Raw genomic sequence first — 25142 nt, forward strand, 5'->3', positions numbered from 1 at the left:
TCTCCCAATTCTATCCAAAGTCATGGAAAAATGTGTCCACTCCCAATTAAGCGATTTCTATACCAAGACAAATTTCCCTAGCCAATTCCCATCTGGCTTTCGTCCCAAACACTCCACCGTAACTACCCTGCTAAAAGTTTGCAATGAAATCCAGTGTGGAATGGAACGGGGACAACTCACTGGTGCAGTATTCCTAGATTTTGCAAAGGCTTTTGACACAGTTGATCATGCTATCCTGCTCAACAAACTCCAGAGCTCTGGAATAGGGAAGCTTGCTTTAAACTGGTTTCAGTCCTACCTATCAGGAAGATCCCAACATGTGTCCATCTCAGGCTCTAACTCCAACCCCCTGGATATCACCTGTGGTGTCCCGCAAGGCTCTGTTCTGGGGCCCCTACTCTTCTCAGTGTTCATTAATGATCTTCCCACAGCTTGTAAGGAAGCCTCAATACACATGTATGCAGATGACACAATCCTATATGCACACAGCCATAGCCTCTCTAACCTTCAACACATACTTCAGTCTGACTTTTTGAGACTCGAAAACTGGATTTCCCAAAACAAACTGTTTTTAAACACTGACAAGACTGTAACAATGGTTTTCGGGACCAAGACTAAATTTTTAAAGCTTCCAGTGACTGAGCTCCTGATTAGAACCAACGCTAACACCACCCTAACCCCTGTCACTAGTTTTAAATACCTGGGCTTATGGTTTGACTCCCACTTAACATTCAGAATGCACATTGATACCCTGACAACTAAGACCTATGCCAAACTAGGGGTACTTTACAGGAACAAATCCTCCCTAAGTCTCCTAGTCAGAAAGCGTATTGCACAGCAGATGCTAATGCCAATTATTGACTATATATATACTGACTCGGCACCTCAAACCCACCTTAGCAAACTTGACACCCTCTACAATTCAATTTGTCGTTTTGTTCTCCAATGCAACTACAACACACATCACTGCGAAATGCTCAAAGAACTAGATTGGTCATCACTCGAGTCCAGGCGCAAAGTTCACCTTTCCTGTCTTGCCTTTAAATTCTTTCTGGGCAAGCTACCCAGCTACCTGAACAAGCTCCTCACCCCTACCACATGCAGCACTTATCATCTGAGATCAGACTCCAAAAGACTATTCATGGTCCCAAGGCTCAACAAAGTATCCGGAGGTTCCTCCTTCTCCTTCCGTGCACCCCAAAACTGGAACAACCTACCAGAGAATCTCACATCCACCACCAGTCTAAGTTCTTTCAAATCTAAGGCTGTCTCACATTTTAATCTGGTCTGTAACTGTTTCATACGCCTATAATATATATTATCTCTAACTGTGCATGCAATGTCTTGTATATAATGTATACCCTGTTCATTTATGTAACTGTATTTGTAACCATGTATTATTTGTTTTACTCTGTGCCCAGGACATACTTGAAAACGAGAGGTAACTCTCAATGTATTACTTCCTGGTAAAATATTTTATAAATAAATAAATAAATAATTGCTGCTTCCATACCATGGTCCTTAGGGGGGGGGGCAAAACCAGTTATCCCCTTCCACTGACCAGCAATATCCCGCCACGCGCATGCCCAACCTAAAATGGTCTCCGCAGCCCACCAAGAGACAACGCACTCTCGCGATCCCATCCTGGAGACCCACATTAAATATATACAGACCGATATCAGTCAAATGTGTTTGTGTGTTTTCTCTCCCTCCCTCCAATTGCCATCCAGCGTTTCGCCAAAATATCCTCGAAATCCTCTCTGACCAATCCCAAAGAACATCATACAACAAAGATAACAACCTTGAGAAATCATATTTAATGGTGTTAATTAACCCAACTGTTTTCAACTGCCCTAGGTCGTTACCCCCGCATGAATTACTGTAATAACCGAGCCCATAGCTCCCATTTTCATTACCATTTCCTCTGGCTTACTAGCCCCCTAAACCCATAACCATCTTACCCAAACTGATCCCAATCCCAAGATTCCCCCAAACGACCTTCTTTCTGCCCAAAACACATACGAATGGCAGATAATTAACACTGCCGGGGCTGGCTTCACTGCTTAAAATATAAAATGGGACATAATTATTCAACTAGGTTTGGGCACACATACCCTGTATAGTGCCTTGATTCCCACCGCCCAATCTTCATCACCTGTCTCAGACATGCCAGGGCCTCTGTTGCAGCCCCTATCCGAAAAGAGTGAGTTTCCTAATGCCTGGATAAACTACCAACTACTATTCGCCAGCAACATTTAACATCTCTCTAATCCGTCCAAACTGTGTCCAATGGCGTATTTGGTCTAAAAAAATCCGGGAAACGGATTCCGACTGGTTTGCCCGTCTCTATTGCCAAGAATACATAAATAGATCAAACCACAAACAAATATAGTGTCACCTAAATGTGGATGAAACGTGCAATGCTACTGTGTCTTGGACAAGCAGGTAAACACTTTGTCAGAGTTGAATGAATGTGCCGACAGCCAAACATGGTTCTGTGTCACATTCCAAAAGCAGCACTCACAAATCTCTCTCTCTCTAAAGTCTAGGAAAGGTATTGACGCAGAAGAGCTGTGGATACACGGATTTATTTATAAATATTACGAATTAAACCGGCAGTTCAGGTTTCATTTTTCCATATGACAGCATTTCAGCTCTGGGGACCCCCTGCTTCCAGAGATACTTAACTCCATAGGTGAAGCTGGCAAGTTTAAAGGTCCTGGTCACACAGGCCAATAGGAAGATGTAAGGGATGACATCACGGCTTCCTATTGGCCCGCGTGACACGGCACTTTTAAAACGCAGCCATTATGTTAGGCACACCCTTTCCCTGTCTGCATAGATACCGGCACCCCCTGCAGATCTCTGGGAGCAGGGGGTATCCAGAGCCGAAATTAACACAGTTCAGCTCCGGAGACCCGCTGCTTCAAACCTATAATAAAAATAATAATAAAAAGAAACCCGGATTGCTGCTTTATTACTGGTTGATACATCAGTGAAGAAAGGTTTATTTTTTGTTCAGAATATTTCTTTGTCATTTAACATCGGACCGTGAATTAAACATTGCGCCATGCGGGCAGCAAAAGCGCTATAGAAGAAATGAGGAGGCAAGATACAGATCATACGTTTGAATTAGTAGAAACAACGAATACACATAAAAGGCATCAAGGTTGTGGGTCTGCTGAATGAAGCCAGGCATTAAGTATATTAATAATCAATTTGTAGTAAGTGTACAGAGATAGGGGAAGCCTTTAAAAAAAAAAAGTTACGTTGGAGGAGAAATTCCAAAATAAACTATCTTAATTCCTCTGAAAGGGAAATGATTGAGATAAACATTAGATAAATATGATGTCTATGCAACCTTTATAGTAATTACTATGGGCTGCATTCATTTGGTGTAGAGAAATGAAAAGCCAGAGAAACAATACTGGACTACAATTATGTCAGAGCAGTAAGTATTATACTGCAAACTATAATGAATTTTCTCATGACTGCACATTTTCTTAACAGATCGTTTAGATAATATATATGTATTATGCACAGGCGGTGCTGGAAATGCAGCAGGCATAAGCTTGTAGGGGTCCATGTTGAAATGGACAAGAAGCAAACAGTGACACCCTGTGGGCTAATTGTCGTTACCCAGAATCCCTGGCTGCAGGAGAAGCATTGAATGCTAAGAGATAACGGGGAAAGGCAGTGTTACAGACCTGTCTGAGACATGTGAATGTGCCATTGTTATTTGCTTATTACACATACAAACCATCATATATAGATATTAGATAAACATTGTAAAAAACAAATCTAAATCATTTGGTTACCATGCAAACAGATTCAAAATACCATTTTTTTTTCCTTAACATGTTTAATCACACACATTTAACCTATTAAACATTCGTCTGCCATTAGTTTACTTTAAACCTAAAAGGAATTCATTACACGGTCTCCCTAGGTCTAATCGGTTAGTAAATTCACCACCAAGTAGTGAGTCAAGGGGAAGAAGGCATGAACTCTACCGGCGGAAGGTCACGAAGGTCATGACTGATAAAACGATTATTTTGACATATTAGGTAACCAGATACGAGTCATCCCATCACATTCTTTACAATGCTGTAACTATCCCAAGCTCGACATCATTATTAGACTCCAGCTATGTCTGTGCGCCTGACCATGGGACGGAAGGTCAAAACCAGCCTTCTAGCGCAGTTACAGTGAAACTACAGAGTGTTAAGGGACATACTATATTTTTGTGGAACATTATTTTATTATTATCATTGTAACCCCCTTGTAAGTGCATGCAGATGACATACATACTGTACACTACCCCCTGCCTGCTGCCTCTCTTGTGTATGCTCAGGATGTAACGTGAAGGACAGGGCCTCAGCCAATGGCATTGGACCCTGGAGAGGAGGGACTAAGAGAGAAGAGTCTTTGAGAGGGCCTGGCAGAGCACGCAGAGCTGCTGCATCCTGCGGGATCTATGGGATGACCAAGAGTGATCCGCAGGCTGCGAAGGACGCTGGGCGTGGAGATCGCAGGTCAACTTCGGGAGTGGAATAGCCGTCTGCCACATATCGGAGGGCACACCTAGCGACAGAGGGGATCCTCAGCGAGAGCCAAGTAAAGAGTATGGAAGTACAGTATTTGCAAAGTACAGGCCTGCTATATTAATACACCATGTACTGTAAGAGCTCCAAAGTGTGCCGGCACCTTTACACAGGCCCTTATACCCAGGGTCAGGTGGTCATGGGGAGAGACATGGGTATACACCAGTGCAGCGCCTTATGGGAACTGTTTATGTGCATATGTATTGTTTATGTATTGCATGATCCTCCCGTTTGGGGATCCTATTGTTTATCTTGGTGCCCAACGATAATAACCTTATAAATATTCTTATCCTAGAAACATCACTGTGGTCTGATTTCCTTTGCCTGACCTAGGGCCACGAGTTGGGTAAATTATAAGGCAGGAGGTCTCGGGCCCCCACCTTAGCAGGGAGTGTTGGTCTAAGGTAAAAGAGAGGGGTTACATTGTGACAGGCACAGGTAGATGCTGTACCTAGAAATGTAATACCTGCCCTAAAGCGCTTGCAATGTCAGAGTCGCTTGGAGATAACATAGCATTGAAGCAGGGGGTCTCCCCATTAATTTCAGCTCCGGGGACACCCTGCCTGTGGAGATACTTACATCAGTCGGAGGTGCCGGGAGCTGCTCGGCTAGCAGGGTTTAGGTAACGGCAGAGTTCCAAAGCTTCCGCACCCTGCGGGCCAATAGGAAACCGTCATCAGGCCCGGCTTCCTATTGGCCCGTGTGACGCGGGCGCTTTAAACTTAGCTGAGATACCGGCACCCCCTGCGGAGGTCTGTATCTCAGGAAGCAGGGGGGGCCCAGAGCTGAAATTGTTGGAATTCAGCTAAGGAGAGCCACTGCTTCAATCCTATATTTAAAAAAAGGAATAACAAAAGCATATGAATTGCTCCGTTAAGAGTTTATTAAAAAGAATCATTACAGTCACTGTATAGCACTAGGATTGGGAGAAACCTGAAGCCACAGAAGAGAGGGCCAGAATGATGTACTTTGCCGGACCCTCCCAAACTCAGCCCACACCCTGTGCCATATGCTAACTGGTGATTATAAACATTGAATAACAACCTCATTACTGGCAGCATGGCAGTGGCAAGATTACATGAAGTATGCCGAAAAACAGAACCTATCATCTTTCTTTACTAAGAAAAACGTGCATTTTATTTTTTTATAAAAATCAGGCAAATTGTTGATTTTTACATTTTCGTTCTGGAGCGTTCCAGTAATCTTTATTAATGACTGAAAATCAAGTAAAATAATGTTCTTAAGATGCATTCAGTCTTATAGAACAGAACAGGGGTGCAAAACTCCAGTACCCAAGGACCACCAACAGGTCAGGTTTTAAGGATATCCCTGCTTCAGCACAGAAGGCTCAGTCATTGACTGGGCCACTGATTGAGCCACCTGTGCTGAGTGAAGCAGGGATATCCTAAAAACCTGACCTGTTGGTGGCCCTTGAGGACTGGAATTGGCCACCCTTTTTTTTTTAGAAGATATCACGGATTACAAAGATCACAAATCCTTACCCAAGTATCTCCACAGCATCCTACTCCTCTCTCTCTCTGTCTCTCATGCTTCATATTTATTACAGAGTCAGCCCCACGTAGCTCACCATAAACAACTTAATTTTAACTGGTTTCATAAAACTATTTAGGAGTTGTGTTGATTATGTTGGGGTATCTTGGGAGAAACAGAATAGTTCTTTATAGATTACATTTGAGTGTACTCCGCTTTTCAAAAGTGCCTTCATACCGCTGAAGAAGAGACCTGTGAGACTTAAAAGTAATCTATGAAGATCTCTCACCTAAAAATCACAACCTGTAATGAAAACCAATACAGCTGCCAGAACTAGAACAACGGAATCAAGGTCTCTAGTTTCTTTGTGAACTTAAGCAGTTTATAAATGACCTTTTCCCTCCAAAAGCCAAAAAATCAAACAAATATCAACAACTTCCAATTCCAACGTAATAAAGTGAAAATAACCAGGCCTGAAACATCTTGAGTTTCCATAGTTCAAAAAAATATTTAGTAGATTTTCAATTTTATTCCCAAAAGTTTAACTCCTAGTAGCACAGCAACAAATATCATTATACAGTATATACCAGAGGTGGGCAACCTATTTTTCAATGTAGCCACAGGTGTGGCGAATGAGAATTGAAATTCGCCACATCATGTAAAAATTCCAACCCCCTTCTGGCGCCGCCGGGATCTGGGCTCCGCCCTCGCCGTTCTCTGATTGGTCATCTTCACCTCCACTCAGCACTCGCCACCTCACTGCTCCCGGGCCACCGTCCGCAGCCTGACCCCTGACCAACGCTTCCATCGGCCGCCGCCGCTACAGCCACACTGGCGCTTGCCACCGCCGCGCTTCCCGCCTAGACAACATTTTAATCCAGACACACTGGCAAACTCAAATTCGCCACACTTTCATGGACAATTCGCCACTTCTGGCGATTGGCGACAGGGTTGACCCCCTTGGGTATATACCATACGTCTTGATTTTGGCTGCTTTTAAAGCAGTTAATAAAAATAAACCGGCGCCAAAATGAAATGGAAATCTGACCAAATGTAGTCCAATTCAAAGGGTTGGGATGAGTTCCATGGAAGTATCCTCAAAGCAATAGCAATGCTGAATTATAAGAGCCTGTATTGCAGTCACACAACCCTCCGTGGCCTGAGTAGAAGATGGATCCACTGCACCGTCAATGTGCTGCTGCACCGCAGGGAAGCGCCACTCCTGTGGTACCACACCGCCAGCCGCCTCACTAGTCCTCGGACGCGCGTCTGCTCATAGATGGAAGAGCACCAGAGCTCAAAGCCGCCAAAGGCCTCACTGGGACCGTCACGCGGACCTAAGGTCTCGCGATACCATGTGACGTCACTGCTGTGAGCCGGGACAAGGGAGGGAAGCTCGCGAGTGCCAAGCACTTAGACAGCCAGAGCTAGGGGGGGAGGGAAAGCAAATACAGGAGATGGAAGCCAAATAGTCCTTGCCAAAAGTAATAGTCCACCCTACGCGTTTCATGACGTCAGTCAGTCACTTCGTCAGGGGCAGTGCTTTTCAACGGGTTCCCTGCAATTCTCAGGTAATTGGAAAATTGCACCAAATACTGAAGAATTTACAATGCATCTGATCTCAGACACACTATTAGGGAGGGTTGGGGTTCCTTACAATGCATCTGATCTCATCCACGCTATTAGAGAGGGTCGGGGTTTCTTACAATGCATCTGATCTCAGACGCGCTATTAGAGAGGGTTGGGGTTCCTTACAATGCATCTGATCTCAGACGCGCTATTAGAGAGGGTTGGAGTTCCTTACAATGCATCTGATCTCAGACGCGCTATTAGAGAGGGTTGGGGTTCCTTACAATGCATCTGATCTCAGACACTATTAGAGAGGGTCGGGGTTTCTTACAATGCATCTGATCTCAGACGCGCTATTAGAGAGGGTCGGGGTTTCTTACAATGCATCTGATCTCAGACGCGCAATTAGAGAGGTTTGGGGGGTTCCTCTAGAGTTTCATGTAGGGTTCCTTAATCAAAAAAAGGTTAGAAACCGCTGTAATAAAGGGATCATATTTAAAGAAATAATATTCCTGCTGTCATTTCAACATTGTAGAAAGTTGGGCTTATAAGGTTCCATGGATGGAATGAGAAGTAAAGGTGACACTGTGTGCATATTTGCATGCCATTACCCAGAATCCCTGGCTGCAGTGGAAGCACTGTACGCTAGGAGATAATGGGGAAGGGCAGGGTTTTTACTGACCTGTCTGAGACGTGTGAATGTGCTCACAACGTGGAATTTTTATTTACTAGAAAGTTGAAATAATTCACACACATTTTAAAAGGCCCCCACAATGTATATTTTTTTTAATACGGGAATACTTTTCTGAAATTGAAAACGTCTGAATGATTTGACAGTGAAGCATATCAAGAAAAGTGAATATTAAAGGCAATTGTTAAAGTCGTTTTTGAATCAAGAACAACTGGGGGAATAGAATGATCACGAAACTTGACTGAAGCATATTACATGTAAGTAAAGAACTTTCCAAAAAACAAACTATTTCATATAGTGCTTTGCTTGCGATGGGACTCATTGTACATAGGATTTTTACAGATGAGCTTACAATCTACGTTTCTGGTGCTTGAGGAGATAAAGTGACTTGCCCAAGGTCACAAAGAGCAGACACCGGGAATTGAACCAGGTTCCCCTGACTCAAACACAGTGTCATTGTTGATAGAATCAGTGTCTCTACTCACTAAGCCGCTCCTTCCCCTTATGAACTATGTGTATCCATACAATCATCAAATGATAATCCATCTCTTTGTGTGTATGATGTTTCAAGCTGTTTAAAAGTCCCTTGCACTGCCTATACTACAACAGGAGTTTCCAAAATGCCGTTCAAATCGTTCTTTTTGTTGGCTCAGTAAACATGGTAAGACTATGTAAGGTTGTGTTCTTGCGATGCCCCGAGCATGGACACAATTTGCCTCCAGGCACAATCACTTTCCTGACATATGTCCTGCGAATAACAAGGGGAATTAGAAAGGAAAACTGGCTCAATTAGTGTCGGACTTCTCGTGTCGGGCGGGAGGCAGAATGCTGACGGAGCACTCAAATAGCACGTTCCATACTGTAAATGTTATTTTGTAAGGGAGAAACCTATTTTCTTAATATTATTCCAAAATATATTAACTGATAATAGTGGAATGCAGACGATCATACAAGAAACAGCAAGTTCTTTAATATGCATCACATACATGCATTTTTATTTGTGAGACGAAATTGACTTTTCAAACCAAGCCACTTGAAATGTTCTCATTACACGTGGACATAAATAATTCCATTTATATGTAGCTGATACAAGAAGGAAATGTATAAAATTAGTCAGTGGATTTTACATTACACTATTTAGAAACAGGCAGAATAATATGAAATAAATCAGTATACAAAAAATAAAAATAAAGCCAGACGCAAGATGTCATCCCTGCTGTTAATTAATTCCATGAGTGTCTATTGTGCACAGATCTTTAATCATTCATGGCAAGATATTTGAAATCTGTATTATGCACTCATTAAGTTATGTTTTTTGTCTGCAGACTTTCCCCATCCCTGAACCAACAGTAACCGCAGCTAAAAAAAAACCAAACAAAGCCGGGATCTAATAATAATAATAATAATAATCTTACATTTTGTAAATAATCTCTATACTTTCTGGATTCTATGGAGTTTTTCAGCTCCTTTGCTGGCAAAGATCTGAGACGCTTTGCAAAGCAAAGTCTAGCTGTCTCCTCTGGCAGAGAGGGGTGTTTCAAAAAGACCTGAATCAGCGGCCGGAGCCGCCATAGCAGAGACCAAATCAACCCTAACCCTTGGTTCTGCAAATATGGTAACCGCAGCTAGAATTTCTATATCCCATCTGGGGCCCAGGCATCTACATGAAACCAGCTGACATCATCCGAATGGGAACGTCACATACATCTTTGCATCTGGGACAAATTTATGTTAAATGTAGAGCTGGCTTTTCCAGCAACACTCATTTTTTCCCCAGATCGTATTTGATACACTAAATGTCTACATGAGAAATGAAAATATGAGCTATTCATTCTGTGCCAACTTATTTATCCCCTTCTGTGCCCGTGGGGCCTGTAATGCGCAATACGCCCACCGCCCCTGCAGGGGAGGAAATAACTTGGAATAAGTCCCTTACTGATGGAGCATTTTTATACTGTGTGTTACAATCTGTCCTTAACCATTGCTCCTATCAGGCAACATTACACTTTTTAAACTATCCCTCACCCAGACCGTATAGCCAACAATAAGGTTATCCTATCAACCACACAGACTGCGCTTGTAGAGGTATTGGTAAGGCAAACTCCTGAAGATCAGTTGCAGTGCAATGAAATGGAGCATCTGTTTAAATTAGATACTGTATTGACCAAGTTACCCTTCTCTTTGATTTGCAGGAATCTGATTTATTGGTCCAATCAGTGATTGTTGTGCGAGTCGATGTCAGGCCAATGGGCAGTGATTGAAGTCAATCAGATGTTGCCATAAAGTATTACTTATACACCAATTCATGATGCAGATCCCCAGGAATGTTGTACTGAGGGATTGGTTTTTAAAATATAGAACTACACCTTAAAGAACAATACAAGTAAAGTAGGTCTCTGCCCCGCCAGTTGGCTGGGACACAGACAGATAAAGTGATATTTCTAATGTCACATGTAGCTGGGAAAGATGATGTTAGACTATTTGGAGCCCTAATGTCGCAGTTCTATCTAGGAACAAAGTGAAATAAGAACTGTAACATGGTTAATAGGTTAAATATATGTGGTTGGTATCCTAAAAATCCTAACAAATATAATGAAAAAGTTCAAATACAATGTAGTTCTAAGCCAAACTACAAACAAACCAAAGTCACGATATCGTAGAAAAACAATTGACATGGTGGCAGTAGTGAGATTTGGGATATACCAAGGCTGCAATTAATACAAATGCAGATTTCTCCTTTTTTTCCCCTCAAAAGTAACACACCTCAAAATGTTGAACAAGACTCTGGAGGCTTTATTCTAGATTGTCCGAAGCAGCCCAGCCATTCGACCAGCTTGTGGTGGAGTCAATATATAGATAACAAACACCACCCCCTCCCCCCAGATATCCTGGTTGCAATATTGAAGCAAAACCAAATGGTCAAGAGGACCATACAAAGAAACCCCAAATACTTGCACTCTACCTTAAATAATGGTAGTAATATAAAACACTATTGTTCTTATTAAGTGTTTAGTTACAAATTGATACCCTTTTAAATACCTTTTATTTACCTTTTATTCAATCACTTTCATGCACATAGAAGAGTTTAATATAAATAAAATTTTATTATTTTGGATATTTACCCCTCCTGGATTTGTAACTAAACACTTACTATTTGTTTGTTTTTTAAAGGTCCTCTTGACCATTTGGTGTTGCTACTATATATTCCCCATGCACCCCTTACATATTTCAATTTGGGAGTATTAAGGTTGAGCATATGGTCTCCCACTGTTTTCTTGTAATATTGAAGTACTTTTGTTCTGGCCATTACATTGTTTTCATATGGAATGTTGTGCCCTGAAGCAGCATTCCCCATCCGGCCGCTGTATACAAGGAGCCCAGACATTCAAAGCACAAAGATTTCCTGTCTCCTCCTTCGAGACCGTCCATGAACTGCTTATTCCTGGAGACATGTCAACTCGCACCGATGTTCTGTGGGGTTCACCGATTTTTAGCATCAGCGACTCCATTGGAACCTCTCTGATAAAAAATCTGCACGTTCTCCATTAAAACGTTTTACTCCAAAATGCTCCCTGACCTTTGTCCTTGGAGGTCATCTCTAGTCATATGGTATTCCAGATAAAGGATATCACAGGGCCAATGAACCCTTGCAAGCCTACATGTATGCATCATGTATGTAGGAAGGCAAATAACGGCACACGTGGTGAAAAGAATACTTGTAATGTTGCTGGTGTCAACTTACAAAACGTCCAGCAAAGAGAGAGAAATGAATCCCAATATGGGTGCTTCTAAAAACCAAAAAAACATGATGGCAGCGATATAGCTGATAGCCGGGATTTTAAATGACCATAAAGCCCTGCAAATTGTGTATGTAGAAAGATATTGCTCTCGATAAAGCCTAATGAAATGGACCCTATGACATAATAGGGGAATAGCCTCAGCCGGGAAGACAGAAGTGAGCCCACATATAAGTGAACTCACACTATAGACCCGGCAAGAGACAAGACCCTAAGTCCAAAGGCTGGAGCACTATAAAATCTCCACAAACACAATAACTATAATAAATGCAACAAAGGGCAAGGAAATGAGCATGAACTCACATATAACAGTCCTTGAAGGTCTCCAACAATCCCGGAAGTTGCGTGCGTCGATCCAATGCAGGAACATGAAAAAATATGACGGCGCACTGCAAAAAATAGGGCTGGAGGCAATTGTGAAAAAATAAATATGGTTTATTAAGTATGCATAAAGCATATTTATTTTTTCACAATTGCCTCCAGCCCTATTTTTTTGCAGTGCGCGATCATATTTTTTCATGTTCAACTTACAAAACGTACTGGTGGCTACTCTTCTGGGGGGCGCGGCAGTTATAGAGGTCCCGCGCTCTCCCCCCAGGCATTTAAATTAAATGCCTGGGGATGGGGACCACGCGACGCCTCTATAACACACTTACCTTCCAGGGACGCATTGTCATGGTAACCTGGCGCTGCGGGGTCACGTGGCGTCACATTACCATGGCACTTCTTGTCTCCCAAGTCTCGAGCAGCCTGCGTACGCTCTTTATGATTTCGTGCGAAAGTTACGCCGCCTGGGCGGCAAAAAGCACAAAAAAGCAGAAAGGAGGGCTCATAGTCGCAAAAGACTCATGTGGCGACAACCATAAATCATCTCGCATACAATACATTGCAGAATAATAATAAAAACCAATCTTAAAAGCCCAAATAATTCATACCGGTGCGCTATACCGGCACTTATTGTTTTACCGGTACTGCGTACCGGACCGGCCTACTTTCACCCCGGCCTCTCTGGCAGTGAAAGGGTTGATATGTGGCCTCCCTGTAAGTTTCCTGTCTTTCTCCCACATGGGTTCCTTTTCTGCGCAGTGACAGATTGCGTTTGTAGGACTAGGTGCAGAGGCGCTTGGGTGGGAGGGGAATATGTACTGTAGAGTTGAAGATGTGTGAGCTACAGTACAAGTACATTAGCCCTGTTACATCCCATTTTCACTTTTTACACAGTCCAGTGGAAAACCTTCTACAAGTTGTGTAACCAGAGTAAATATGCACGTTTCACCAAACCATATGGGATTTAGAGGGGCATGAGATTATCTGGGGGGGGGGGAGTGCGCGCGGCGGTTACAGAGGCCCCCAAGCTCTTCCCGAAGGCATTTAAATGAAATGCCGGGGGAGCGACGAAAGACTCTGTAACTTCACTTACCTTGGCTCCGGCTTCTGACGACACATCGCCACGGCAACGCGGCGGTCACGTGATGTCGTGTCAGAACGCTGGAGGCAAAGTAAGGAGGGGGAGGGCGTGAGCAGAGGGGGGGAGATCCGGCAGGGGGGCACAGGGGGAAATGTTTGCGCTCCCCTGGTATAAATAACCGCAGTACAAATGTAGTCGCCAGCATACCGCAATAATTCTGCGCTACATAAACATTCGAACATCACTATCCAAATCTAACGAGGAAACTTTACTTATTAACATCTCCCAGTGGCAAAGCTCACTCTGCTCCAGGTCCATCAACGGATAATGAGCCAAACCTACCAAGTGGTGCTACTCTATGAGATGCCCACCTTTGCTGACAAGCATCTTATGGCGTTGTATGTATGTATCTATGTATGTATGTATATATATCTTTATGGCACCATCCAGGTACACAGCGCTGTACAATACACGGGACATCATATTATAACACAATGGAAATACGCGCTTTAACAATAGGAAAAGGAGTCCCTGCCCCGAAGAGCTTACAATCTAAGGAGTAGCAGGGTTTAGCAAACATGGCCCAATATGCCATTGCATCCATCTGGCTTTATTGTCCTTGCTAAATCTAGTTCTGTTTGGGGGGGAGGGACGTGCCTGAAACCATAAGGGTTTGTAAGAACATTTCAATGTCCCAGGCGTACATATGAAAACATGCTGTTTGGATATAAGGCCGTTAAACATCAGTGTCCTGAAAGGAAATGACTAACATTCTTACGCAGTGAAATAGTATTCCCAGCGTTCAGTAATCTCACAAACTGCACCCTGTGGCTAAACTGAACAGTTAATGCAATAAACATTCAACGAGAACGCAAAACACAGCAGGTATGATATCGCTCAAAAAATAACAGGGGGATGGTATCTAAACACACACACCAAGCCCAATATCACACACACACCAAGGCCAATATGTCTGGCCTGGCAAAGAGTTTCAATACACAAAAGCCCCAAAAGGGGTTAATGAAAAATAATAATCAGACAATGTGAAAAGAAAAACAGGGACACAGTGAAAAATGATAAACTTGCAGAACATTTTCTCTCTGTATATCTAAAAGCACATATTCTGTGGGAAAAAAAATGTACATTTTAAAAACAACCCCTGCATAGAAACCATTGCAGTGTCTGCCATATGGATTTTGAGTTGAACTGACATCCAACACACCGTAAAAACCAACAGCACAGCAAACTGTAGTGGTTTCCAAAATGTTGTATGTGTCTAATACTCCGGTATAACTGCCTTGTATTGCAGCAAATTCTTTTTCATGTCAGTTGGGGTTGTCCCAAACAAGGAATGCTGTCCTGAACCTAGTGTACAATTCAACCCACACAGAGATGCTCCTACATTTCCTTTATAGGATGGGCACGCCATCAGTTATAGGTTTACAGGGGAAAAAATGCGAACACGTGCAGAAATCTGATTCACAAAAGGGAATGTGTATTAATATTTTGTTACTCCCATATTTCTGCTACTATTCCCGCTTCAGTCATTGCGCACACCTTAAAAATAGTTACGTCCGGCAAAAAGATTTGCTTTTGTATAATTATTACACACTGGTTCAACCATCAAGATTATATATATATACATACATACATACATACATACATACATATATGTCCAGCCAGGTCACTTTCACATTGTGACCCACAAAACAATCTTGGAAACGCCAAATGAAAAGTCTGGATTGTTTTTAATGTCAACACTCAAAATTAGATTGCAAGCTCAATGGGTCAGGGACTAGATTTGCCTGCAAAATTCAATGTACAGAGCTGCGTACACTGTCAGTGATACATGAGGGGGAAAAAAAAGATACAACTTGCTACTTCCCCACTAATCCATATGCTGAATTACTGCACATTGCTACAACAACAACAATCTTAAAACCAGCCTCTAGAAGCATTCACATAATTACCAGAAAGAAAATATACAAGTCCAGCCACGGTATAATTAACCAGTCATGGTGTCGTCAAAACCACTGGATCGGAGCCAGTGAGGCGCAGACATTGCACATGTGCCAACTCATACAATTTCCCAATATATCCCACGTAGAAATAAAATAGGTTGTTGAAAGACGCTAAACCTGATGTTTCAACAGCCGGGCTCCCCCCAGCAGTTAAAACATGTTAAGTGGCTTTTAATGACGATCACTTTGTCTCGCACACCATCAATATCTGCAGGCTGAGGTACGAGCGTTAACGTACAATCGTGCCAAATGCCATTCCAGCAGCCCTGAGCCTGTGTAATAGGCGGGAGAAGAACCCAGCAATCAAAAGCACTTATCAGTTACCAGTCTAGTTATACCCACAGCCACAGCAGACGTGCCTTACACCAGGGGCGATCAACTCCAGTCCTCAAGAACCCCCAACGGGTCAGCTTTTAAGGGTATCCCAGCTTCAGCACAGGTGGCTCAATCAGCGGCTCAGACGAAGAGCCATCTGTGCTGAAGCAGGGACTGATTGAGCCACCGGTGCTGAAGTAGGGATATCCTTAAAAGCTGACCTGTTGGGGGGTCTTGAGGACTGGAGTTGAGCACCCCTGCCTTAGACAACGGCTACCTGGGATACGTATTGTCAACTTGAGCCATTCACTACCTTACAGGTCAATGCTGAGGTTCTGTAGCTGATGCATTAAGCACCGTGCCGTGTCTGCGCAGAAGTCCCAAGTAGGGTAACAAGCCGAAAGAACGACCCTGGAGTCCACGTCCTTACTTTACAAAGAAAGGTGCCCGTTGCCAAGAAGTCATGGAGATGCCATGGAGCAGATGCCTTTATTCCTAGTTCCTTGTAAGCTCTCGGGTCTGTACCGTAGAGAAACTATTTGTGCATGCAAGCATTCCATATATCCATCCCAGAGATGCTCACTTACTTTAATCCTTTGTATGAGCAGATCAGCCTGCATAGCCACACAGAACAAACGCTTATCCCTGGGAAAGTGGCAGAAATATGAAATTGAAACTAAGTTTAAGACTGTCTCAGTGTGCCAAGCCCTGTCTGAGTCTGTCCCTCAGTGCTCCTTGTCTAAAGCAGAATGAGCACTTCTCTTCTCTTGATCTTATTTCATACACCCCCTCCCTCCCTCTCCCTCCCACTCTGTCTCCAGCCTCCCTCCCTCTCCGCAGACTGGAGCTCTGGAATGGAAAGCATGGCTTTTTTTTTTTATATATAGGATATGCTTTATTGAAAAGGAACAGAGTGAACATTAGACACAAAACCTCCTTATTTGTATCTTCTACAACAGGGGTGCGCACACCTTTTCATCTGCGCCCCCCCATGCTTGCGCTCCCCCCCCCTTACCTTTTCTCCGGCGTTTTCTGACGTTCACAACGTCATGTGACCCCGCGGCGTCATGTGTTGATGCGTTGCCGTGGCGACGCGTCATCACATGCCGCCAGAGACAAGGGTAAGGGAACTGACAGAAGCCTCACGTGCTCCCCGGCATTTAATTAAAATGCTGTGGGGATGAGTGCGGGTCCTCTGTAAGCACCGCGCCCCCCAGGTTTGCGCACCCCTGTTCTACAACATAACATTACCAACAGCCAAAGCATCACTCGAGTCTAGGCGCAAAGTTCACCTTTCCTGTCTTGTCTTCAAATACTTTCTGGGCAAGCTACCCAGCTACCTGAGCAAGCACCTCACCCCTACCACATGCAGTACCTATCACCTGAGATCTGACTCCAAAAGACTGTTCATGGTCCCAAGGTTCAGCAAAGTATCCGGCCGCTCCTCCTTCTCTTACCGTGCACCCCAAAACTGGAACAAACTACCGGAGACTCTCACAGCCACCACCAGTTTAAGTTCTTTCAAATCTAAGGCTGTCTCACATTTTAATCTGGTCTGTAACTATTACATACCCTATAATATATATTATCTTTAACTGTGCATGCAATATCTTGTATATAATGTATACCCTGTTCATTTATGTAACTGTATTTGTAACCATGTATTTGTCATCATAACTCTGTGCTCAGGACATACTTGAAAACGAGAGGTAACTCTCAATGTATTACTTCCTGGTAACACATTTTATAAATAATAATAATAATAAATAAATAATAATAACAATGTAACACGATCAGAATTCCATGTAATTATCTGTTGATTCATTTATAAAACAGCATACCGTACACTTAGAAAAAAAAAGTCTGACGGAAAAAAAGGCCCATTACTTTCAAGTGTATATTTCTTCTTGGATACTTTAAAAAAAGAGCAATAAATTCAATATCATACGTGTTTTTTTTTGTTTTTGTTTTTTTAATAAATCAGTTCTCTATTATTAAATAATACTTTCTGTATTTTACTTTTTTAAATTAAAATCTTAATGCTATTTTTAATGAGTTTTAATTATATTTATATTTTTATATTTTATATTATATATATCTTTGTAACACTTTCCTGTCTGTGGTAATTTGTTCCCAATATCCCCAGCAGTTTCAGCTGCAAACTGTAACAATAGTCAATGTTACCTTAGTAATATCAGAATACATTGTAGCTGCTGAGTTACACTGAATGAAGGATTCATTGAAACTGAAAGGCAGCCATTACGTGAACTCGAGGAAGTAGGATCTTTGCTGATAGATCACAGGAGAACTAATTTTTTTTAAGTGTCGCGCGCAGTGCCTCTTTGGTGTTCTTTTGCTGGCTCCTCTGGCAGTAAAGAGGTTAATAAACAGTCCCATACTTTTACAGATCTCCCAACATGCCTTACAGCAGGAGGGCGCAAACTTTTCCCCCTGCGCCCCCCTGCCGGATGTCCTCCACCCCGCGCGCCCCCACCCTACTTTGATTGCCGGCTTCTGGGCGTTGCCATGGCGACGCGTCTCCAGATGCCGGTTTACTCAAGGTAAGCGCTGTTTGCAGAGGCCTTCGCCGCTTCCCCGGTATTTCATTTAAGTGCCTTCGGGAAACGCAGGGCCTCTGTAAATCCCGCGCCCCCTTTCCCCCGCCGGTAATCTCGCGCCCCCCCCTGGGGGTCGCGCCCCCCAGTTTGCACACCGCTGCCTTACAGAACTAAACTTAAAACAGCACCAGATTTATTAGGAGAAACGTTAAACTAGTTATTTTTTTTCTTTGACATACAATGTGAATTCTTCTCTCAGAAACTAACCCCATGCTGATACAAAACAATCTTATTTAAAATCATTGGAGTACATACTTTTTATCTTTCAGATACTATATTTATTCAGCACATACATCGACCTTGTCCCCTTGCAGACGCACTTACCAGAACGCCCTCCTTGGGAGGGCAGCAGTTGGTTGGGAGTGCAGCAGTTGGATGGGAGTGCAGCAGTTGGATGGGAGTGCAGCAGTTGGATGGGAGTGCAGCAGTTGGGAGTGCAGCAGTTGGATGGGAGTTCAGCAGTTGGGAGTGCAGCAGTTGGGAGTGCAGCAGTTGGGAGTTCAGCAGTTGGGAGTGCAGCAGTTGGGAGTGCAGCAGTTGGGAGTGCAGCAGTTGGGAGTGCAGCAGTTGGGAGTGCAGCAGTTGGGAGTGCAGGAGTTGGGAGTGCAGCAGTTGGCGGTGCAGCAGTTGGCGGTGCAGTTGGTTGGTAGTGCAGCAGTTGGATGGGAGTGCAGCAGTTGGATGGGAGTGCAGCAGTTGGATGGGAGTGCAGCAGTTGGATGGGAGTGCAGCAGTTGGGAGTGCAGCAGTTGGGAGTGCAGCAGTTGGGAGGGCAGCAGTTGGGAGGGCAGCAGTTGGGAGTGCAGCAGTTGGGAGGGCAGCAGTTGGGAGTGCAGCAGTTGGCGGTGCAGTTGGTTGGTAGTGCAGCAGTTGGGAGGACAGCAGTTGGATGAGAGTGCAGCAGTTGGGAGTGCAGCAGTTGGGAGGGCAGCAGTTGGCGGTGCTGTTGGTTGGGAGTGCAGCAGTTGGGAGTGCAGCAGTTGGCGGTGCAGTTGGTTGGTAGTGCAGCAGTTGGTTGGTAGTGCAGCAGTTGGGAGGGCAGCAGATGGGAGGGCAGCAGTTGGCGGTGCAGTTGGTTGGTAGTGCAGCAGTTGGGAGGACAGCAGTTGGATGGGAGGGCAGCAGTTGGGAGGGCAGCAGTTGGGAGTGCAGCAGTTGGATGGGAGTGCAGCAGTTGGATGGGAGTGCAGCAGTTGGATGCGAGTGCAGCAGTTGGGAGGACAGCAGTTTGATGGGAGTGCAGCAGTTGGGAGGGCAGCAGTTGGGAGTGCAGCAGTTGGGAGGACAGCAGTTGGATGGGAGGGCAGCAGTTGGGAGGGCAGCAGTTGGATGGTAGTGCAGCAGTTGGGAGTGCAGCAGTTTGGAGTGCAGCAGTTGGATGGAAGTGCAGCAGTTGGATGCGAGTGCAGCAGTTGGGAGTGCAGCAGTTGGGAGTGCAGCAGTTGGGAGGACAGCAGTTTGATGGGAGTGCAGCAGTTGGGAGTGCAGCAGTTGGGAGGACAGCAGTTGGATGGGAGTGCAGCAGTTGGGAGGGCAGCAGTTGGGAGGGCAGCAGTTGGGAGTGCAGCAGTTGGGAGTGCAGTTGGCGGTGCAGTTGGTTGGTAGTGCAGCAGTTGGGAGGACAGCAGTTGGTTGGTAGTGCAGCAGTTGGGAGTGCAGCAGTTGGGAGGACAGCAGTTGGATGGGAGTGCAGCAGTTGGATGGGAGTGCAGCAGTTGGGAGTGCAGCAGTTGGGAGTGCAGCAGTTGGGAGGACAGCAGTTGGATGGGAGTGCAGCAGTTGGGAGTGCAGCAGTTGGGAGGGAAGCAGTTGGGAGTGCAGCAGTTGGGAGTGCAGTTGGCGGTGCAGTTGGTTGGTAGTGCAGCAGTTGGGAGGACAGCAGTTGGTTGGTAGTGCAGCAGTTGGGAGTGCAGCAGTTGGGAGGACAGCAGTTGGATGGGAGTGCAGCAGTTGGCGGTGCAGTTGGTTGACAGGGCAGCAGTTGGGAGTGCAGCGATTGGTTGGAAGTGCAGCAGTTGGGTGGGCAGCAGTTGGGTGGGCAGCAGTTGGGTGGGCAGCAGTTGGGTGGGCAACAGTTGGGTGGGCAACAGTTGGGAATGCAGCGGTTGGTTGGGAGGGCAGCAGTTGGCGGTGTAGTTGGTTGACAGGGTAGCAGTTTGGAGTGCAGCAGTTGGGAGGGAGGGCGGCGGTTGGGAGGGCAGCGGTTGGTTGGGAGGGCAGCAGTTGGGAGGGCAACACCAGCGCTGGTTGGAAAGCACCAGAATACTTTAATTCGTCTGCATATAATAAGTAGCAATGGAGGGTTGGTAACGGACATAATAAGTAGCAGATAAATTGGGATTTTCCAACCTGAGGCACAGGTACCACTAGTGATCCAGATTTCTACAAACGTTTACTCCACATTCTGATTTTGCTGTGGTACGTATTAGGGCAGAGGCAAAATAAGCACATGATTCACCCTAAAGGTATTTTAGAGACGTGAAATAATACAATTAAGCTAATGAGAGGCGGAGTAAATCTAGGTGTGATCTAAGTATATCGATGAATAAGGAGAGAATACAGAGCACTACATGTAGGCATCAAAACAATGACAAAATAAGAAAAGGGCGTTCAACAGGTATGTGTTTTGATTGGTTTATTCAGGTTACGTTTTGCCTATAAGTATACTCCTAATCCACTGATATGTATACCTTTATAAAGAACTGAAGTTCGAAACGCGTAGGTAGGGTGACACCTTCGCTGTCCATTAAAATAACTTCATTTTTATGGTATGCTCACTTTTCTTATTTTTTCATTGTGTGGATCTCTACAAGTGTACTCTCTTATCCTCTTCTTATTCATCTATCTATTATCTACGGATGCCCACTGTGAACCTTGGGAAAGGGACTCTTCATGTGGACGGGTCAACATTCAAGTGAGTCCTTTTTTGATTTATATGGTCCCAGCTTTTCATTATTATTATTGAACTTCAGGTATGCAAAGAGTGTTTTCACTGGCTGCGGTTTCTGGACTATGTGTTAATATTTCCTTCACTATTCCAAGTGTTGGGTTCTGAACCAGAATGCCACACCGAGTACCTGTCCATATCTCAGCCTTTCATCCCAGAGGTTCGTCACATGAGAAGATCATCTTCATTTTTTCTGTGTCTGTACATCAGGTCATTAGCACCACACAAGCTACAGTAGCTATTTTGTGATCTTAGTATAGCCACAGTACTTAATCTTTCCTGCATGTTTTTGTTGTGACAGTAATGCTATACTTTTTATGAAGGAACACAACAAAATAAGGTTGGTAGCCAATGCTATGTACAGTATATTTACACAAACACGGGGTTGCTCTGTATTGCAACATGCTTATTGTAAGGTCATTACCCTAAGCATAAATACACAGTATTAACCCCTTTAGGTGCCAAAGGGTCATACCACCTCTGTGGCCAGGGACCCTCCAGCACTTTTGCATCACGCGACCGCTCTTCGGAGCGAACGGTGTAGAACGGGATCGGCGTTCCGACAGAGCGCCAATCACGTACAACCTCCAAAAACCGGGCAAGGGGCCATGACATTCGGTGTACATCATAAGGGCCCTTATTTTGACGTACACTGCACATCATAGGGCTCTGAAGGGGTTAAAATTCCAGACAACCGTTTAGTCCTGAAATACTTGCTACAAAGCACATTTTTATTCAGCCATATACTGTAGTGAACACGGAACATTTTAGATGGAAATATCATAGCAAAAGGAATGTATTAATTCCCTTGGGAACAACATGAAGGGAGAACAAAGTAATGCCTATGTTAACTCCATACCCAAACAAACATGAGATTCTGCGCATGGTAATGAGCGCTTTATGCTAAACACCGTGCATACCCCACACACAAGCATGCCAAGTTAAAATGCTCAAAGCTTTTCTTTATTTTCTTGTTGCTTCTCCTGGGATTTACAGCCGTAAATATTAGGGACCATTCGTCGGTCTCCCAGCGGCAAAACACAAGCAAAGGAAAACGGCACCAGATTCATATTTTTCTTGCCCCTGTTTTTCAGTCAGTTTTAATTACATAATAGAGAGAGGTATTCCCCCCGCCTCCACAAAATATGTACTGCGCACACAGAATTGTATCTTCCAAGATTAAAGCTTATAAAAATGTCACTTGTGAGTTGTGAGCACATTCACACGTCTCAGACAGATCTGCAACCCTGCCCTTCCCTATTATCTCTTAGCATACAGTGCTTCCACTGCAGCAAGGGATTCTGGGTAAGGACATGCAAATGAGCACACAGTGTCACCTTTTGCTTCTAATCCATTTTAACATGGACCCCTACAAGCTTATGGCTGCCACATTACACAGCTTTTCAGCACAGTCTGGGTTACAGAAGTGCACAGCCAGTAACCCCATTCACAGACAGCTGTTTGAACCTTTTTGGTCTCATCAGTGCAAGAATTGTTATACATTAAAGCTTAGAATAAATGTTTATCTACACCAGGACTGAAAATTCCTTCAATATATATGAAGGGAGTATGGTAAGACACCATTCATAATTTAAGTACATTTGAGATCAAATGGTTCCGTTTCCTTGCATGCATTCTACCCAAATACCAGATGAAGTGACATTTATCTTAAATAGTTTGTAGTTGTCAACAAATTACATTCGTGTTGTCTTATTTGCATATGACGTTTGTGAAGACTGGGGATCTGCTTTTCGCTGATGAAGATCTTCATGAAAAATAAATAAAAACAGTAGATGAATGCAACATTTATATCCAGAGGATATCAATGTTACACTTATTAACTGTGTTTTCATTTTTTCGCACCTTATAATAAAATAGCTGTAGGCAGTGGAGATGTGCAGCTAGTTGCAAACCTTGCAAAATTTGCAGGGATTTTTGTAATGTTGAGAGTCTACCGCAGTGGTTTCCAACCTTTTTTTGCTTAAGCAACCCTATTGCTTCCATAGTCAACTCTATCCTGTCTGCAGGCCATATCCCTAAGACCTGGAAAACTACCAGAGTTGTCTCAATCTTCAAAAGTGGGGACAAAAATACTGTCTCAAACTAAGGCCAATCTCTCTTCTCCCAATACTATCCAAAGTCATAGAAAAAATGTGTTCACTCCCAATTAAGCGATTACTATAACAAGACAAATTTCCCTAGTTAATTTCAATCTGGCTTTCGCCCCAAACACTCCACCGTAACTACCCTGCTAAAAGTTTGCAATGAAATCCAGTGTGGAATGGAACGGGGACAACTCACTGGTGCAGTATTCCTAGATTTTGCAAAGGCTTTTGATATTGTTGATCACGTTATCTTGCTTAACAAACTCCAGTGCTCTGGAATAGAGAAGCATGCTTTAAACTGGTTTTATTCCTACCTATTAGGTAGATCCCAACATGTGTCTATCTCAGGCTCTAACTCCAACCCCTTGGATATCACCTGTGGTGTCCCGCAAGGCTCTTCTGGGGCCCCTACTCCTCTCAGTGTTCATCAATGATCTTCCTACAGCTTGTAAGGGAGCTTCAATACACATGTATGCAGATGACACAATCTTATATGCACACAGCCATAGCCTCTCCGATCTTGAACACATTCTTCAAATTGACTTTGAGACTTGTACATTGGATTTCCCAAAATAAACTGTTTTTAAACACTGACAAGACTGTAACAATGGTATTTGGGACCAAGGCTACATTTTAAAGCTTCTAATGACTAAGCTCCAGATCAGAACCAATGCTAATACCACCTTAACTCCTGTTACTAGTTTTAAATACTTGGGCATATGGTTTGACTCCCATTTAACATTTGGGATGCACATTGATACCCTGACATCCAAAACCTATGCCAAACTAGGTGTACTTTACAGGAACAAATCCCCCTAAGTCTGCTGGTCAGAAAGTGTATCGTACAGCAGATGCTAATGCCAATTATCGACTATGGGGACATAGTATACGGCTCAGCACCCTAAACCATCCTTAGCAAACTTGACACCCTCTACAATACAATATGCCGCTTATTTCTCCAATGCAACTACAACACACATCACTGTGAAATGCTCAAAGAACTAGATTGGTCATCACTTGAGTCTAGGAGCAAAGTTCATCTTTCCTGTCTTGCCTTCAAATACTTTCTGGGCAAGCTACCCACCTACCTGAGCAAGCTCCTCACCCTGACCACATGCAGCACTTATCATCTGAAATCTGACTCCAAAACACTGTTCATGGTCCCAAGGTTCAACAAAGTATCCGGCCGCTCCTCCTTCTCTTACCGTGCACCCCAAAACTGGAACAACCTACCGAAGACTCTCACAGCCGCCACCAGTCTAAGTTCTTTCAAATCTAAGGCTGTCACACATTTTAATCTGGTCTGTAACTGTTACATAAGCCTATAATATATATTTTCTTTAACTGTGCATTCTATGTCTTGTATATAATGTATACCCTGTTCACTGTACAGTATTTGTATACAAACTGTATTTGTAACCATGTATTATTTGTCATCTTAACTCTATGCCCAGGGAATACTTGAAAACGAGAGGCAACTCTCAATGTATTACTTCCTGGTAAAACATTTTATAAATAAAAAATAAAATAAATGTGAAATTCCGAGGAACCCCAACCCTCTCTAATAGCGCGTCTG

The 25142-nt window shown here is 43.8% G+C and overlaps 1 protein-coding gene across 7 annotated transcripts in view; it reads right to left on the minus strand.

The window, feature by feature from the left end:
- The window catches only part of FRMD6 (FERM domain containing 6), a 191265-nt gene that overhangs the window by 53960 nt on the left and 112163 nt on the right, over positions 1–25142 (minus strand). For 3 of the 7 annotated variants that reach the window (XM_075613799.1, XM_075613804.1, XM_075613805.1), the window contains exon 1: positions 16484–16656. The exons of 2 other annotated variants lie outside the window; for them this stretch is intronic. The gene's annotated coding sequence lies outside the window, so the exon portion shown is untranslated. 2 more of the 7 variants (XM_075613802.1, XM_075613803.1) reach the window with 2 other exon arrangements.

This window comes from Ascaphus truei, chromosome 9 (assembly GCF_040206685.1).
Source record: "Ascaphus truei isolate aAscTru1 chromosome 9, aAscTru1.hap1, whole genome shotgun sequence".
Taxonomy (NCBI): Eukaryota; Metazoa; Chordata; class Amphibia; order Anura; family Ascaphidae; genus Ascaphus; species Ascaphus truei.